The 16,598-nt window shown below is 43.3% G+C and overlaps 1 long non-coding RNA gene across 2 annotated transcripts in view; it reads right to left on the bottom strand.

Annotated features, from left to right (window-relative positions):
* Window positions 1-10,799, bottom strand: part of LOC134472108 (uncharacterized) — a 74,686-nt gene extending 63,887 nt beyond the window's left edge. The window contains exons 1-2 of one of the 2 annotated variants that reach the window (XR_010041963.1): window positions 10,707-10,799; window positions 10,323-10,394 (exon numbers count right to left, since the gene is read on the bottom strand). This is a non-coding gene — a long non-coding RNA (uncharacterized LOC134472108). Of the gene's footprint in view, window positions 1-9,246; window positions 9,535-10,322; window positions 10,395-10,706 lie in introns of those variants that run through there. The other variant, XR_010041962.1, reaches the window with a different exon arrangement.
* Window positions 10,800-16,598: the final 5,799 nt, after the last annotated feature.

The following is a 16,598-nucleotide window of genomic DNA, read 5'->3' as shown; positions in this document are numbered from 1 at the left end:
GACAACTTCTCATAGCCACTGCTTACCTGCAGGGAACAGGAATGGTGGATTAAGACCCATTTCAGATGAGACAGGAAAGATGCCCAGGTACAAAGTTCCTTTCTAGCTTCAGACCTGTGCAGATAATCAGACATCTCTCTCAAGAGGTCAATGCATTTCTGTGCGGAAATGCATCCTGGCCATATCCTGTCTGTGTCACTAGGTCTCACGGGCCGCAGTACAGAGTCACCAATTGTGACTCAGAAGGTAAAACTTTACCTCATTACCTCACTTCATTACCCTCCAATAGCAGGTAGAACTTCTCTCACTCATTTGAAAAATAAGAAAGTAGTTAATGTGTGTGTGTGAGTGTGGATATGTGAGTCTGAGTGTGTTTGCACTGAATATGGCAGGGAGGGCATGTGTGCACATATGTGATGGGGTGAGTTGTATGAGCACCTGAGCCTATATGCCTATAAGCACATACAGTTGAGTATTTATGTGAGTATATTGTACATTATGTGTGTGCCTCTGAGTATGTGCACCCTGAATGTATGGGGTTGATAGGGTCTGTGTATACAAGGGCATGAGTGTGTATGTATGCAAAATATATGTATTCATATATCCACATGTGTGTCAGTGTTGTACATATGTGAATGGTGACTAGCAGGAAGTATTGCGCATGTGCCTCCAAGTACATATACATATGAGTGTGTGTCCAGGGTCATACATGTGCATGAGTGTGTGTGCATGAGTATGCACAGATGGGAGCTCAGAAGCAGCCTTTATCCTGCCTCAGAATGAGAGCAGGGTGGCTATGGGCCCCCTCTCAAGCCCTTCTGTTTGGTAGCTACCACAGGAAGAGACACAGATATTAAGACGGTAGCTGTGGGGCTGGGGGTTTAGCTCAGCGGCATAAACACCTGCCTTGCAAGCAGGTGGTCGTGAGTTCGATCCCTGGTACCGATAAAAAGGAAAAAGACAAAAAAAAAAAAAAAAAAAAGATGGTAGCTGCTGTCCTGCTCTGATGCTGGCATTTTGCTCCAGTTTGTTGGGCTTTTATTGAAATCACTGCTTTTTTTTTAGTGGGGTGAGATGTAGATTTCATGATTAAGTGTGAAGCAGATTTCTCCCTTCGGGAGTGAGAGAAATGCCAGTATGCTGCAGAATTAACTTGGATCACAGGCTCATTTGGGGTCAAACTGCTCACAGCTTGGAGATGACAGAAGGGTTGTGTTACATTTTTCAGGGTCCAATGTGATGATCTGAGAGACAGTCCCCCTGTGACAAGATTGACCCTGAAGGTGAAGGTGGGTATCGGTACCCAGGCTCTCTGAACCTCCATGATGTGAAGTAAAATGCTTTAATGAGCATGGCAGTGAGATTCAAGGAGAAAATTAGGATAAAGCAACAGATGGACGTATGAAGTAATTGGTTTTTAGCATTCAAAGAATCAGGAGATTTTCAGACACTGAAGTCAGCAATCTGGAAAGCAAGCTCAGAATAAAAATATTAGATCTTGGGCAAGGAAAGTTTGAGAGATGGTCCATAATCTTGAACTGGGCTCTCTGGAGGCTCACCATTTCCATCCCTGTACCTGAGATCACACTTCTCTGGTGTGCGTCCCAAGCACACTCTGTGTCTCCTTGCATCATCCATGCACACGTAAGGCAGATGTGCTCATATCTAAGAGAGAAGATCTTCTAAGAGAGAAGACTCTGAGCCAGAAGATACAAACCCACACGTTTTATCTAAAGTGATGCAACTGCTTGCCTTGGTCTCTCCTACTTGATAGTGAGAGCAGCAGGTAAGGACTTTGCAAGACCCACAATGATGTCCCATGAGCCTGCTGGCAAGGAGGGCTATCTGAGAGCCTGGCAGTGGACTGCAATACTCTTCCTGCCCCAGGAGGCAAGACACAACCATGACTGGGCATCCATCACCTATGCTGGGTACACCTGCCCAGTTCACCTGTGAACAAAGCTCAGGTTGTCACTGCTTTGTTTTCAGGGCATTGCTCACAGTAGTAGCTGAATTTATAACTCATGCACATCTAGGTGCCTGCCTTCTGCAGCCATGCCAAACAATTAACAAAGGAACCCCATGCACAAGGGGTTTGGAGTGTTGATGTGATTCAGTCAAGAAGCAATCACCAAGGTCCTCATAGGACGGAGGAAACAAGACAATGTCAGACAAGGAGCAGACTGGGTCCTGGCTACAACCCTGTGACTCCCTGTCTCTTGTGTCAGACATTTGGCATGGAATTATGAGAAGGAATGACACTGTTCAAGGGAAGTTTATGAAGGAAGATCAGACTATTTTCCACTGTCTTTTCTGCACATATCCTGACTGATATGTTTCTGGTCAGCTCATGGCATGTGTCAGTACTGCCAGTATTTATTCTCCATTCAATCACCCTCACATTTAAGTGAATTTCTTTAAAAACTTCCTTTGCTATTCATCAGGGCTCTGATTCTGAGACACTGTCTTGGAGACAAGATTTCTCAGACTTATTGGCATGGGCTATCTCCCCACAGAGCCCTTATTTCACCAGAGATGACCATCAGCCCTGGAGATCCATAAAGATTTGGAAGCAGGAGAGGCCTGGTCTTTTTGGAGGTGCTATCTCAATTCTTCTCCTTCCTGCTGCATGGGGACATATCCCTCACTGGCAAGCTCCTGATGAGAAGACCACAGATACTAAGCCCTATCTCTACACTATGATTTCCCTTAAGCATCAGGGAGAAGGCTGCTGCACCCAGGTGAAGACCATGGGAGTGCCAGGTCAACACTTCTTAGCATGGGGAGACAAGTCCACACAAAATCCCACAGCTCAGGCCATGCCATCACTCACTAAGCATCAGAATGTAAGATGCCCTACAAATTGTCAAAGTGGCCTCCTACATCTGTGCACAAAAACAAATGCAGGTTTCTTCTAGTCACATTTTCCCCAAGGGAAACCTAGAACCCACAACAATCGAACAGCTCCGAGGGAAGGGGCCAAGCTTACATCCCAAGAGCCACCTGGCTACATACAACCACATCTGCCACACAAAGGCGAGTCACAAGTAGGGATTCTCTGCAGCAATGGAGTCATGCAGCTACTCTGGGAAAATTCTGTGTTAGTCACCTTCCTGTCACTATACAGAATTTCTGACATAAATCAGTTTAAGCCCAAAAGTTTATCTGAGCTCATGGTTTCAGAGGTTTTGGTCCATGGTTGGGTACTTCATTGCTTTATGTCTGTGGCAAGGCAGAAATGGCACAGTGGAAGAGTATGGAGAAGGAAAATTACTCACTTGATGGCAGACAGGAAGCAGAGGAGAAAAGGAGAAGAAGGAGACAAGAATTTCCTCTTCCAGGTCAGTTCCCTAGTGACCTACCTCCTCCAACAGAGCTCAATCACCTTACCACACATTCAGCTATGAACTCATCAGTGGATTGTCCCCTGGTGAGTATAGTGCCACACAAGCCAGTCACTTTTCAAAGCCCACTTCCAAACACATGAGACATTTCAGGGACATTTTTGATCCAAATCATAGCAGACTCTGAGAGCACAGCCATTGACTGTGGGGATTTTCTGACATCTTTATTTTACTGCCATCATCACAAGAGGACATATTTACAAACTTGTCTTTCAGTGATCACTCAGCCACTCATCAGATTTCTGGGTCAATAGTGGAGAGGCTTCAAATAGGAAATTGCTTCCCGTGTTTTTGAAGATGTCATTTTGTTCCAAGCTTAAATGATGTCTTTTGGCATCTTGCTCAGCAGAGAGGAACAGAGCCTTGTGATGCTTCTGGGAGTTCTGCATCCCTTGCTCACCCCCACCCATGTCCTAATTATCTGCTTAGGTGGGAAAAATTTGTTGATTCCAAGTCCTAATTGCTCCCTGGCCCCAGCAGTTTCCTCACTTCCCTCCAGTGGCACCTTGTAAACCAAATCAGAGTGGCACTGGGCCCTTTCCCACTGCTGCAAGTCCATCTGCAATCACAGGATCCCACCTGCACAGCCAGGGGAAGGTATTCAAAATAGACCCTGCACAATCTGCCATGGAATGATGTGCTGGTTAAAACAGAGTACTGAGCTCAGCTCCTGGTTTAAATAAAGCATCAGACTGAAACTTCTTCATTTCCTTTTATTGAACTCAGTGCCAACATCAACAAGAGACCAAAGCTCAAACTTAAAATACCATGCTGCATACCTGGTCTGAAATCATCCTCATCAGATTAATTTAGATTTTTGTGCTTATTTTTAAAAACCCTCTATTTAATCATTCCAAATATAAAACTTAGTTACAAGGAATGAGAGAGACAACAACAGACAGAGACAGAGAGAGACAGAGACAGAGAGACAAAGACAGAGAGTGATCCCTTTTCATATTAACTTATCACATCTGTCTTTCAATTTGTTTCCTAAGCTGGATCTGATCTTTGGAACAATCCTCCAACATCAGGCCACTAAACCACATGCCTTAAATCAATAGTTCATCTTGAAATACTAACTCCCCTGAGCCCAAGACACTGTGGGAGATCTGAGAGCCATTTGCAAGGGCTAATAAACAGGAATTAAGCAGAAAGGTCAAATACTAACTTAGCAAAAGTGCAAGGGACCTCATATAACCCAGACTTCCAAAAGAACGGGAATTTCAAAGCTCCTAATGCACACCTCCCAGAAAAGAGGTTGCAGATTCAGTGGAAATCCTCTTGTGGAGAGAAAACCGCCCATTTCACCACTGCAGCAAATGCCACAAGAGCTTCCTCCAGGGCTCAGCTACAAGGGACAGTGCTCAGCCCATGGTCACAAAACATGGGAACAATATTTGTGTTATTCAGGGGAGTAGAAGCTACCGCCAAGAGAACTTCTTTATTCGAAGATAGATGACAAGTAGGAACAAGCCAGAAAGGAGCATATAAAAAGTTCTTAATTAGAAAAAAAGGAGGGAAGAGGAAGAGGGAGTAAGAGGAGGAGGAAAGAAGGAGAAAACAAGGAAGAGGGGAGAGAGGAGAAGAGAACAAAAGACGAGGAGGATGTGAAAAATGAGACAGGCAGGCAGCTGAGAGAGAAAGAACAGGACATTAACACAACAGGCAAACACAGGAGGACAGACAGAGTCAGGAAAGCAGATGCTGCTGAGGGACAGGCATCTGGGCGTAGGGGTCCTAGTCCCGCAAAAGGCAATATCAGCCTAGTTTCAGACTTATCCTTGGTGGTAATAACTGTCGCACAGAGAAAGGAGGGAGAGAATGTGATCCAATGTGCGCACCTTGCCTGGATGTCACTTATACATCCAAGCAACAGGAATGACTTCCCCAGGTATACAGAAACTCATGAACTCTCCCTTAAAATCTATTTAATTTCCATAACAAATAAAAACAAGAAACTTATACTTTCCCCTCCTCTTTTCTTTCCCTTTCTCTTTTGCTTTCTTTAAAAATATCTCTTAGCTCTCTTTCTTCCTTTTCTTTTATCTTTCTTGAGGCCATCAGAACCTGTGAGTGACCAAAACTAAGGGTTAGGACCAAGAAGAATGTCTTGAACTTACAGACATTTTTGAAAGACTAAAAATGTGAAAGGACTTTCATTTAGGAGAAATATCCAAGATGGCCACCAAACACCTTCCTCTCCTCCAGTTGAAGAGTTGTAGAAGGAACTAGCTACAGAGTTGGGATCGTGTATCCCAACCCTGAGCTGCTGAGGAAGCCCACAGACCAGGTTCTTATAGAGATGTGCATAAACAGAGCAACCTCACCTCAGGGACCTAAGTGAGGATGTGGCCAGCAGCTTGCTCCTTCTGCTTCCACTGGAGCACCTTTGTTTGCTCTTCCATTGGCAGAGATCAGACCCACCTGTAGCTCTAGAATAACTGCTGGAAGCTGTTCATTAAGGTACAAGCATTTCTGATGCTTTTAAAGCTCTAACAGCATTGGGTCCTTTGGTACATCAGCCTAGCATTTTACCCTATTTAAGGAAAACTAAGACCATGAGCAGCACAAGACTCTTCCTTTAATCCAAGGGAAAAGCTGCCAGGACCTTGGACTCATCTATGGTGGTAGAGGATTCACAAAGAGGTCCCCACTTCTACCCTTGTTTCTCTAGACAAAGGTTGACATTTTCCCCTGCAAGGAAACCTCCTCCCTTTACTTGGCAACCATTCTTGGGAAAATGCCAGCTCAGGGGAGGTGGGCCATGCCCACGATTCACAGTGCCAGATCAGAGAGGCAATATCTGCAACAAGGTCTTAGTGTTCTTAGAAGAATGTCAAACAGATATCTATAAACATAAAATACAGGGAAGGGATCTAAAAACACAATACATGTAATAAGTGACCAATTAGACAGGATACAGTAGGCTGAGGTATGTTTCAGTGGTTGAGTGCTTGCCTACAGTGCCCAAGGCCCTGAGTTCAATCCTCAGCACCTCAGTGGGGAAATGTTATTAAACAAAGATAGAGCTAAGAAAATTAGCAAGACTATAACACAGGGGAGAGAGAAGGAGAGAAAGAAAGACTAAGAGATATAGATGGTAGAATGAGAAGAACCAGTGTATGAATAAAATATTCTCTAAGAACTTGGGAGGGAAATAAAAGAGAAAGGATTCATTGGGAGATAAAACTACCTGTCCCTAAGTGCCAAAACCCATGGGATTTCAGTGTAAGGAAGGCTATGAACACCAAGCAAGACAAGCTAACTGGAAATATGCTAGATTTCTCACAATGCCGTGTTACACCGAGCCGTTGTTCCACAGTAAGCAAGAGGACATTCAGACGAGACTGAAGGGTTTACCAGGTGCAGAGTCCCTTTGATGCTGGCTGCAGGAAAGCCACAACCATAAGAGTAAGATCAAACCCAGAAGAAAAACAAAACTCAGCAGGCATGATGGGCAGCCGTATTTGGAAACAATGGCAAATGTAAACAAACTCTGACAGGAAGAAGTCAGTAAAGGAAACAGCGCAATGAAACAACACAGCGACTGTAAAGGTGATAAGGTGGTCAACAGCAACTGGTGACTAAAACACTGGACCAGCCTCAGTGCAGCTCGGTGGGAAAGCACTTGCCTCCCACGAGTGAAGCCTTACATTCTATCCCCACCACCACAGAAAATAAATATGTGAAACAAAATAGTAGACCAGTAACAAGGAAGAGAGGTAGACAATGACAAAGGTTCCAAGGTTCTTGCATCTGTCAGAGAAGGATCTGAATTTGCATTATCCCAGGTCTTGTTATGTGGAGTAGTTGCTTGAACTGTCAGAAAAAGCACTGAGAGAGCCAATGCAGAGCACACAACATTTAGTTTCTGGAAGAAACAGGAAGTAAAGAGAATGCAGTCATTTCAATAAGATGCAGAAAAAAAGTAATTACAAACAAAGGCATGGGAAAACCATGGCAAATCCATGGAACAGACTGAGCGGGTGGCGGTAAGTGAATGTATGAGGATCCCAAGGAGCGCACAGAGGAAAGAAAGTCATCCGCTAAGTGAGTGAGTGGAACCTGATCACGTTCTCAAGCTGTAGCTCACAGAGAAGTCAGAGAAGCAAGCTGCAGGCCTCAGTGCAAGTTTGGCCCCACTGATCTAATCTGGAACCTGGGAAATCCTTGCCCCAAAGCTCCTAATTCAGATCATCCGAAGACTGCGCTTTTAGAAGTACGGCTAAGAACACAGTGGAAGAGACACTATCTCTGCTGTTTCATCTGCAAGGTCCTCTTCTTGCAATGTAATTCCTATTCCATACAATTATGCAAAACCATGTTAATGTCTTGGGTTAATTTCTCCTGTTGCTCCTTTTTGGTTTGTGCCTCCATTACTCTTGTGGTCCATGGGGTGCAAAAGCCATGACCCCCCAAGAGCTGCTGTCCTTCACAACACTCAGCCTGAACTATATAGAGAGCCCCTGTCTCAAGAGACAAAAAAAAAAAAGAATGAAATAGATTCACAGATGCTGGTATGGGGAGACATGTAAAGCACATTATATTATTTAACTAACTAAATAAATAAATACATAAATAAATGTAGCAAAGTGAAATGTATAACACCATCCAATGTTCTTTCAGAGAAGCTTCAATGCATAGAAAATATTTTGCTCATACCTCTCCCCCTTTACCTTCCCTATACCCTCTAACAACAATTTTTATGAGAATTCATTCCTATGCTTCCTGTAGCTACAGAGAAGCGAAGCGTGACCAGCATATCCAGACTGCTCACCAGCCGGACTGTGGCTCTCCAGGCGAGACCCAGCCAGCAGAGGGGATCATTTGAGTTCCCCCCACCAATCTTTTCTCACTTCTTTGTTATTGAGTTGTTTAAAGTTCTTTAGAACAGAACTCAAAGACAGTGGGCAATAAAAGGATCTTAACATAGTTTTAAGCCAAAATACCTGCGAGGTTTTTTCCTCTGCCTGTGGGCATTTCCTAGTTTGAGCAAATAATTTACTTTTTAAAAACTAGACTATTTTCACTTCACTCATGGGAAAAAAAGCAATAAAGATATTTTTAATGTAAAATTGTCTCCATATGGATTTTTAAGATTGCTTTTGTTATTTGTAATAAGAATGGATTTACCTGGACACTTCTGGCAACAGCTGATCTGTTTACTCAAACTCTTCACCTTCAAGAACATGATTGTTATAAAACTAAACAGCTCCCATCTCTATCTATCTATCTATCTTCCCTTCATTTTGTGAGGGAGGGGAGTCTAGGCTGTGAAACACACTTTTGGCAGAGTCTCCAATTGTTTTGGCAAAGAATTCCTTTTGAACATGTACTGCGTGGCATTTTTATACATATCATAGCACTCTGAAATCCAGCACTAATTTCATTCATCACAGTATTTGTGTATTATTTTTACTATAATGGGAAAAATGATATAATGTAAATAATTTCTCCATAGCCTTCACAATCCTTCCATAACATTCACCTGTGTTTGGGGAGTGGCTAACAGGGTAGGCTCACTGGACCATGTCACCTGTGGTCACAGGTCCAAGAGTATTTGCTGCGCTGTATCTCAGGGCAGTGTCAGTGGAAGCTGCCCCAGAGTGACTGGCAGTGTCTGCCTCTCAGTGTGCCATCTGGTTTCAGTAGGAGCATCTGCTCCAAACTGCAGCTCCAGGGCCTGCCCTAGGACTCTCAACTCCTTTTAAATCCCAGCAGAAAAGGACTTTTTGGTTTCCTATGCAATAAGCTAGCCAGCAAGGGTGGAGAATTCTTTAAAACAAGGCTCAAAAGCTATGAAGCAAGCAATGTATGTCTAAATAGTTTTGAATGAAAATACCTGCAGGCCTCCTTCTGCCACATGAATCAGGTAGGCAGGTCACAGATGCAAGCTTCCCAGGCGTCTTCAGGACCAACAGCTTCCCAAGAATTCCCAACGTAGGTCACCACAACCAGTAATCACAGGGGCAATCATCCTTAAGCATCGAGGACTCTTACACATCTTGGCTACCCAAGAATCACTCATGTTTAATCTGGTGCCTGCCTCACCACCCTAAGGTAATTACTATTCTCCTCGCTTTTTCAAATAAGGGAATTGTAACTTAGGGAAAGAGAGAACCCTGCAAACATCACATTGCCAAGTAATGCTGGGCTAAGACTACGTTCACTTCTGGGAATTGTATATAAAACCACAGGGTCCAGGTCATAGTCTGGTCAGCAGATTGCAGTGTGCGTTACAATACACCTGATCCACCCAGGACATTCCACATCCTACTTTGATTACAAATGGAAGTCTAAAGTGAGATGTGCTGGGGGCCTCTGGGCAGATATACAGAAGGGAAGTGAGGGGTCAAAGCTCCCAGGAGAGAGAAAAAGATAGCAACCCAAGCAGCAGCAGAAGTAAAGGGGTCAAAGGATGCCCCAAGGAAGAGCTTGACAGTTAGAGAGACCAGCAAGGGCCTTGTCAAAACCATCATGTACAAGGCCCCACCTGCCAAGTTGAGATAGCTTTCTTCCTGTTTCCACCCCCAACAACACTCAGCAGCAAGATAGTGTGTGTGTGTGTGTGTGTGTGTGTGTGTGTGTGTGTGTGTGTGTGTTGTCAGGGCTCATTTGTCTGCTGAGGACCTGACCTCAAGCTATTCCCCTCATTTAAGCAGATCTGTGGCCTGTACAGTAGCCCTTTCTGTTTCTGCCCCCAGAATGGTGACCTGGGCAGGGCCCAGGACAGTCCTCACAGCCTGCGGTCTGCTATCTTCTTTTCCTCTCTGCACTGCCTGGGGACACGGCCTAGACCATAATCCGTCCTCCTGGATACCATTGGTAACCATGCAAACTACCTGGAGCCTGCTAAATAGTGAGGGCAATTTTTGCATCCCTAAGTGCCAGAATTGAGAGGTTGTAGGAAACACATACCTGTGATCCTCTTGAGTCCCAAATCCAACTTGGGCACCAGATGCTATCCTTTGGGGACTGTCAGGCACTTTCCTGTTAAAAGGGATTCCTGTTCATGTTTACTCAGCTCTTTTTTCTCCTCCAATTAGAACACAGAGAACGAAGTGAGAACAATCTGCCCTGGCTCTAACTGGGGAACCATTTTCTCTTACTGACAGAGCCTCAGTTTCCATCTGTCCTCTTAGGGCTTCCTTTTCAGCTCCAGGACTGGGTAGGTTAGGGGAGCCTGGGCCAAGTGTTCCCCAGCCTAGGTGTGCATTAGGCACCTGGGGCCTCCACTTGGAATGGCTGGGACTTGGAGGAAGACAAGACTTAAACTGAGCAGCACACTATAGAGGCTCCTACCTTGTGACTGGAGCCAGGTCCCTTGGACAGCTGGTGTGAACACAGATGCCACCAAAGCTCCTGCTAGGGATAGCAGGCAAGGGAGAGAAAGAGGTGCAGGCTGTTGTCATTGTTAAACCCTGAGTCATCCGCTTGATGGCCACACCTGCCGTGGCTTCCTGTTTCCTGGTGTGTGAGGTGATAGCTTCCTTTTCATTTTAGAGGCAGCTGAGTCAGAGTTTCTGTTTCTCATAGCTGAAAGCACCACCCATTTCCTTTCATTTAGCTGCAGCTCCAGAACTATAAACCCAAGCAGTTGCTGCCAGACTAAGCCTGGGACCCTCCAATGACCTTTCTCTCTGCCCTTGTAAGCAAACAGGTTGGAAAGTACACCAGTGCCACTCTTAAGCCCACATCTTCAGGGCATGGAAAACAAAGGGCATCTTCTTAAATCCTAAAGCCACTGTTGTAAAGTATTTTGCTTAGGAGCCATTAGCACTCTGAAATATTATTTTTTAGGCTTATTATCATTCAAGTCTATGGCTTATACTTCCCAAGGATATTGATATTAGGTTCTCACAAATTTCGATTTGTAAATAGTGATACAAACACATTCTACTCAGTCTTTAAATATCCCTCATCATAATAGACACCGACCAAATATTTCAGAAAGAAAAAAAATAGAAAAAATACAAAGTACCTCAGAATTCTGCAACCAGCATGATAAACCAGGATATAATGATGCAGGCACAGAGTTTAAGGAGTAAAAGAAACCACAATCCTCAAATCTTAAACTCAGTCAAAATTTTATGCATGTGTACTGATGGGCTTGTATGTTTAAAACTATATTTTCACCCTTTAATCAATAAAGGAAATTTAGTTAAAAGAAATAGTAGTATGTCAAATATGTAGAACTTACAAAGTATATAATTCTTGGGAAAATTTGCTTGAAAAACATTCAGCCAACTGCAATAAGAAGCAAAAATTACCTCTGGAACATAAAAGTTACACTATAGAAATAGTACAGAGTTAAGTTAGGTAGAAATATTATAGGTAGTTAGACAGGGCTAGGCCCTTGATGAAGTCAGTGCCAGAGATAATAATACATTACAATTGTGGCTGGAGGCACAGGCCCCAAGATAAAGACTGAATGACCAAGTGCACATATCTCCCCAAGGAATAATTGGTATCACCTGGTCCTATCAAGATAGACATCATCACCCAAGTGGATGACCAGAGCCTCCTGATCCATACCTTCCTTAAAAGGCCCTTATTCTTTCCCTGTACATTTGATATGTAACCTGCTTCCTCATTGGATCCATTTTACCTAAGCAGCTCTATTCGGAATCTTATTGGTTGATCATAGTTTTGACCCAAATTGTATCCACCTCATGATTTTATACTAACATCATGATTTTGTTCTGTAAAACTTCCTTTGAGAAGGGGGCTTGTTGGCAGACCATTTTTGGATACTCTCCTGGCGTTCAGGAGCTATCTCAATAAATTTTTCCTACTCTTAACTTTCGTTGTTCCTTAGAATTTGTTGTTGAATTTTAGTGAACTTAAACTCTGCATAGCTAACATCTAGGAGGGTGGGAGTTGTTACCCCCTATTAGAAATTCTGGCCAAGATGGGTTATAATACATGAGATAAGAAACTTCAAATTTTCATTAGGATGCTAAACTCCAGTAAGATCTACTAAATAAAAGGATGAATAGGAAAAAAAAATCAGAGTAGGACCCCAGGTACTTTAACAAATGCCAAGAAAGTGATAGTAGAAATGGGTAGCAGCCAGAATGATAAATGTAATTCCATAGTCTTTTCCTCCTGAGGGAGAAAAACACTCAAAAAAATAAATAAATAAATAAATAATATGTCCACATATGAGATTTTAAAAATATATCTTAAATAATTACTTTGAAAAATTAAATGTAACTGGGCATGATAGTATACTCCTGTAATCCCAGCACTCAGGAGGCGGAGGCTAAAGGATCTCTATGAGTTCAAGGTCAGTTTGGACTTCATGGTGAGGTCACGACCATTCAGAAGTACACAACTAGACCCTGTCTCAGAAAAAAAAAAAAAAAAAAAAAAGGAAATAAAGAAAAGTTAAATGTATGCAGTAATAGCATTTAAAATAGGACGTGTAAGAACTGGGCATGGTGGTGTATGCTTGTAATCCTAGCTCTCTGGAAGTCAAAACAAGAGGATTATTGCTAGTTCGAGACCAGCCTGGGTTATAAAATGAGTAAAAGTCCAGCCTGAACTGCATAGCGAGACCCTGTCTCAAAAAGACAAAAAAAAAAAAAATGTACTCATAAAATATCAGAGATAATTGTAACAAAGAAAACACAATGCATAACAAAATGTTACAATAACATGAGGTCACATGGTACCACCAAGAAATTGAAAAGAAAAAAGTGTATGTGGTAAAATATGTTGTTAGAGAATATGTTTTATCCATGCTTCACTATTCTTAAGCTTCAGTAATTATTTCTATCACTGTAATTTTATCCATATGTCTTACCACATGTAGTACATACCTTCACCTTAAGTTTTTCTTAAATGGATTCATTTTAATTTAAAACCCATACATACTTTTTCTTAACTACTACTAATTTGTAGATCATGGGTCTGCAGTACTTGCTTCCTCCTGATACACATGAAAATAAAAGTATTTACTATTTAAGGACACTTTTAAGAACACCGTTAGTATATATATTCCTTACATAAAAGTACTGAACATTAAAAAAATTAAAAAGTACTGAACATTTAATTATAAAAACTATTTGATACATTTAATACTTTTTTTCTGTATATTTGTGATCTATGATGAACCAAATAAAAATAGTGATTTTAACAATTCTGTGACTTTTGAAATTTAAATTTTAAAGAACTGAGACCACAGTCACTGACCATTAAGCAGGATTACAAGGGCTGGGTGCATAGCTCAGCGGCACAAGTGCCTGCCTGACAAGTGCAAAGTCATAAGTTTGATCCCAGATACCAAAAAGAGGAGGATTACAAGCTAAAAATATGCAGACCTTCATTCAAATAAACAAAGAATAAAAAATCTCTCTAAATTTCTTTCTGCTGCCTGCTAGAATCCATAATGTACAGTAATCAAGGACTTGCCCCACTGTGAGCATATGGTCAGAACAAACCTGGTCAGGACTTGCCCCATGGTATATAAGGGGCCAAGGACACACCCCCACACACTCATGTTCAACCCAGAGCTCAGTTCTTCCATCTAGGGATATGCTTGGTGGTGGGCGTAGGAGGTCCTCCGTGCTAACCCTAACTGCACCTGGGCCTCTTGTCCAGCAGCCTCTCTGCTGACACTCAGAGTCTGAGTCTTACTCCTTCTTTGTCCATGTTCTAACTGTGCCAGACCTCCTCAGCCTTGCCCTGTGTATTTGACACGACAGCAGCCACCCATCTGACCACAGTTCTCCACCCCAGAATGTTTTGTCTCTCACCAACCCAGAGTTCTGGAAAGACTCGTCCTGATTCCAGGAAAGCGTCTGAAAGCATCTGCTTCCCTAAACCCCATACCACACCCGTGGGCCATGTGACAGCCTGCAACAGAGACCACAGCGCTAAAGATCCCAGGAATTTGCTCCACGGAGCCACCTCCTGTAACATGAGGGTCCTGCTGCTCAGAACTGTAGATTTGGAATTCCTGGCACCAAGGGCCACCAAGGGCCTCACACTGAGATCACTGGAAACACTGATGTTCTTTGCATGAAGGGAGATTTAGGGAGCTTCTGAAAGCTTCTTAGGAAGGTCCTCATATGATAGGCTCAGTGGCCCCTCCTAGGGGGGTAGTTCAACATCTTATTCCTCATCTGTTCCACCTTCGTGCCACCTCCACAGAGAAGACTTCCTATAAGAAGTGGCTAGCAGCCACAACCATAGAAACTTTAAAACCATGACATACAGCTGACCCAGGAATGGTTTTATCATTAATCTGCTCTTTCCGTTTATTTCTTTTCAAACAAATTTAGGGTAATGAGCACACTGCAAGAGCTTCAGTGAGAGGCCATGCACACTTTCCAGCTGAGGTATACATTCCATTCTCTAAGAGACTGATGAGTATAGGCATAGGATCCTGGACAGACAAATGGCCAAAAGAAGGCCAGAAAGCCAGGAAATACCTACACATATCTATAGGACAGCCTAGCCCCAAAGAACATATCTCTGTCCCAAACAGACTAAAACAATGAGAATGTATGTGTATTTCCACAAATAATTGCCAGAGCACAGAGTGAGGTCCAAATGGCCAACTCAGAATCTCTGACATGTCCTCCCAAAGCCAGCTCTCTCGGTGATGAGAGCTGCAGCTGTCCCAGCAGGACAGAGTCAGTGAAAGAGGATATCAGTTTCTTAGGGACCAGCCAAGCTTTTCCACAGTTCCCTGAGCATTAACACACAGACCAACCTCATGCTGGGGCTTGGAGAGAAAAAGCAGGGAGCTATGGCTGGGGCAGGAGGGGGGATGGTCCATCATTGTGACTCTTATGCGCATAACATTATGCTCACAGTAACGCAAATATTGCAACACACATGCAGGGGAAACATTTCCAGTGATCTCAGAGCCGGTGCCAGTGGATTAAACCAAACCTTCTGTGCCCAATGCTAGGTCATGGCACTGCTCAGACTTCCTAGAAAGCAAGCAGATGTGTCAAGGGTAGGAAAGATGACCACCTCAACCAGGGCTCCATTGCTAAGCACATCTGAAGGAGGGAGCAACACTGTTCTTTGTGAATATGGTCATCACATTTTCATAACATTAGAGAATTAAATCCAAATATCCAATATTAGAAGAATACTTACACAAATTTCAGATTTTATGGGTTACCAATATTAACACGTTACTAAAGTCTAATGAGAATGTTCAGTAAAATGAAGAAAAGCTCACAATGTATTATTAAGGGGGAAAAAATCACATCTGTAATATAATGTCTATGATTTAAAAGGACATATTAAAATAAAGCCTTGGAGAAATCATTACCAAATATTAAGAATAGATTTCTCTCTCTGCCCAGTAGGCCCTCAGATGATCCTCTCTGCTTTGCACATTTCATTCTTTCTAGACATACACTGAGCATGTCTGCACACACTATTGTTTCCATATTGGTTATCTATTGCCAAGGAATTAACCACAAGAGACAACCACAAACCTCAGTGACACACAGCAGTCACTGCTGGATTTTGCTCTCCAGTTGGGCGCTGCTGGCAGTGCTCTGACTGGGCTCAGAGAAGACTTCTGTGTCTGTGCCAGCCCGATCTATGAGGTGGCAGTGTGGAGACTTGCCAAGCCTCCTACCATGTTTGGAACAAGCCACTGGCTGGCACAGTCATCAAACATACTCCATGGATATGTGGGCTTTTGTAGGAAGAGTTAAGAACATAAGGCTTCCTAGGCATTGACTGGGAAATGCACCCTATTCTTCTTGCCTAGGCACAGGGGCCACCTGAGTTTCCAGGGTGGGAAAAGAGATGCTCCCATTTCACAGTGTCACAGCCATATCACAAAGACATAGCTGCATGGTGGAGGAGAAATTGGACCTACATAAACCTTCAGCTCACAGCTGAGCACCAACTTATTGCTACCAACAGTTATTCCTTAGAGTTGCCCCCAGTACAGTCCAAAGTCTGATGTTTTATAGCCTTACTTCCATCAGAGAGGGTAGTCACATGCCCCAGCTCTGGCTAACCAGCCCAAGAAGAGCTGCAGAAGAACGATCACTCCTTTCTAAAACAAGCAGCCCTCTGGAGAAGCACAAAACACCTCCCCAAGCCACCATCTCCCGCATCTAGCCAGTGACTGTGACACTGTGGCGCCACGCTGCTTAGACACAGGAGCGCTGGTGTGTCTGAAGAAGACAGGAGCAGTGCACCACAGCGTCT

The sequence above is a fragment of the Cavia porcellus genome, unplaced genomic scaffold (assembly GCF_034190915.1).
Source record: "Cavia porcellus strain 051 isolate PalLab524CR breed Dunkin Hartley unplaced genomic scaffold, mCavPor4.1 scaffold_22, whole genome shotgun sequence".
NCBI lineage: Eukaryota > Metazoa > Chordata > Mammalia > Rodentia > Caviidae > Cavia > Cavia porcellus.
The sequence above is the reverse complement of the archived record's forward strand: the minus strand, read 5'-3'. Positions and strand labels throughout refer to the sequence as shown.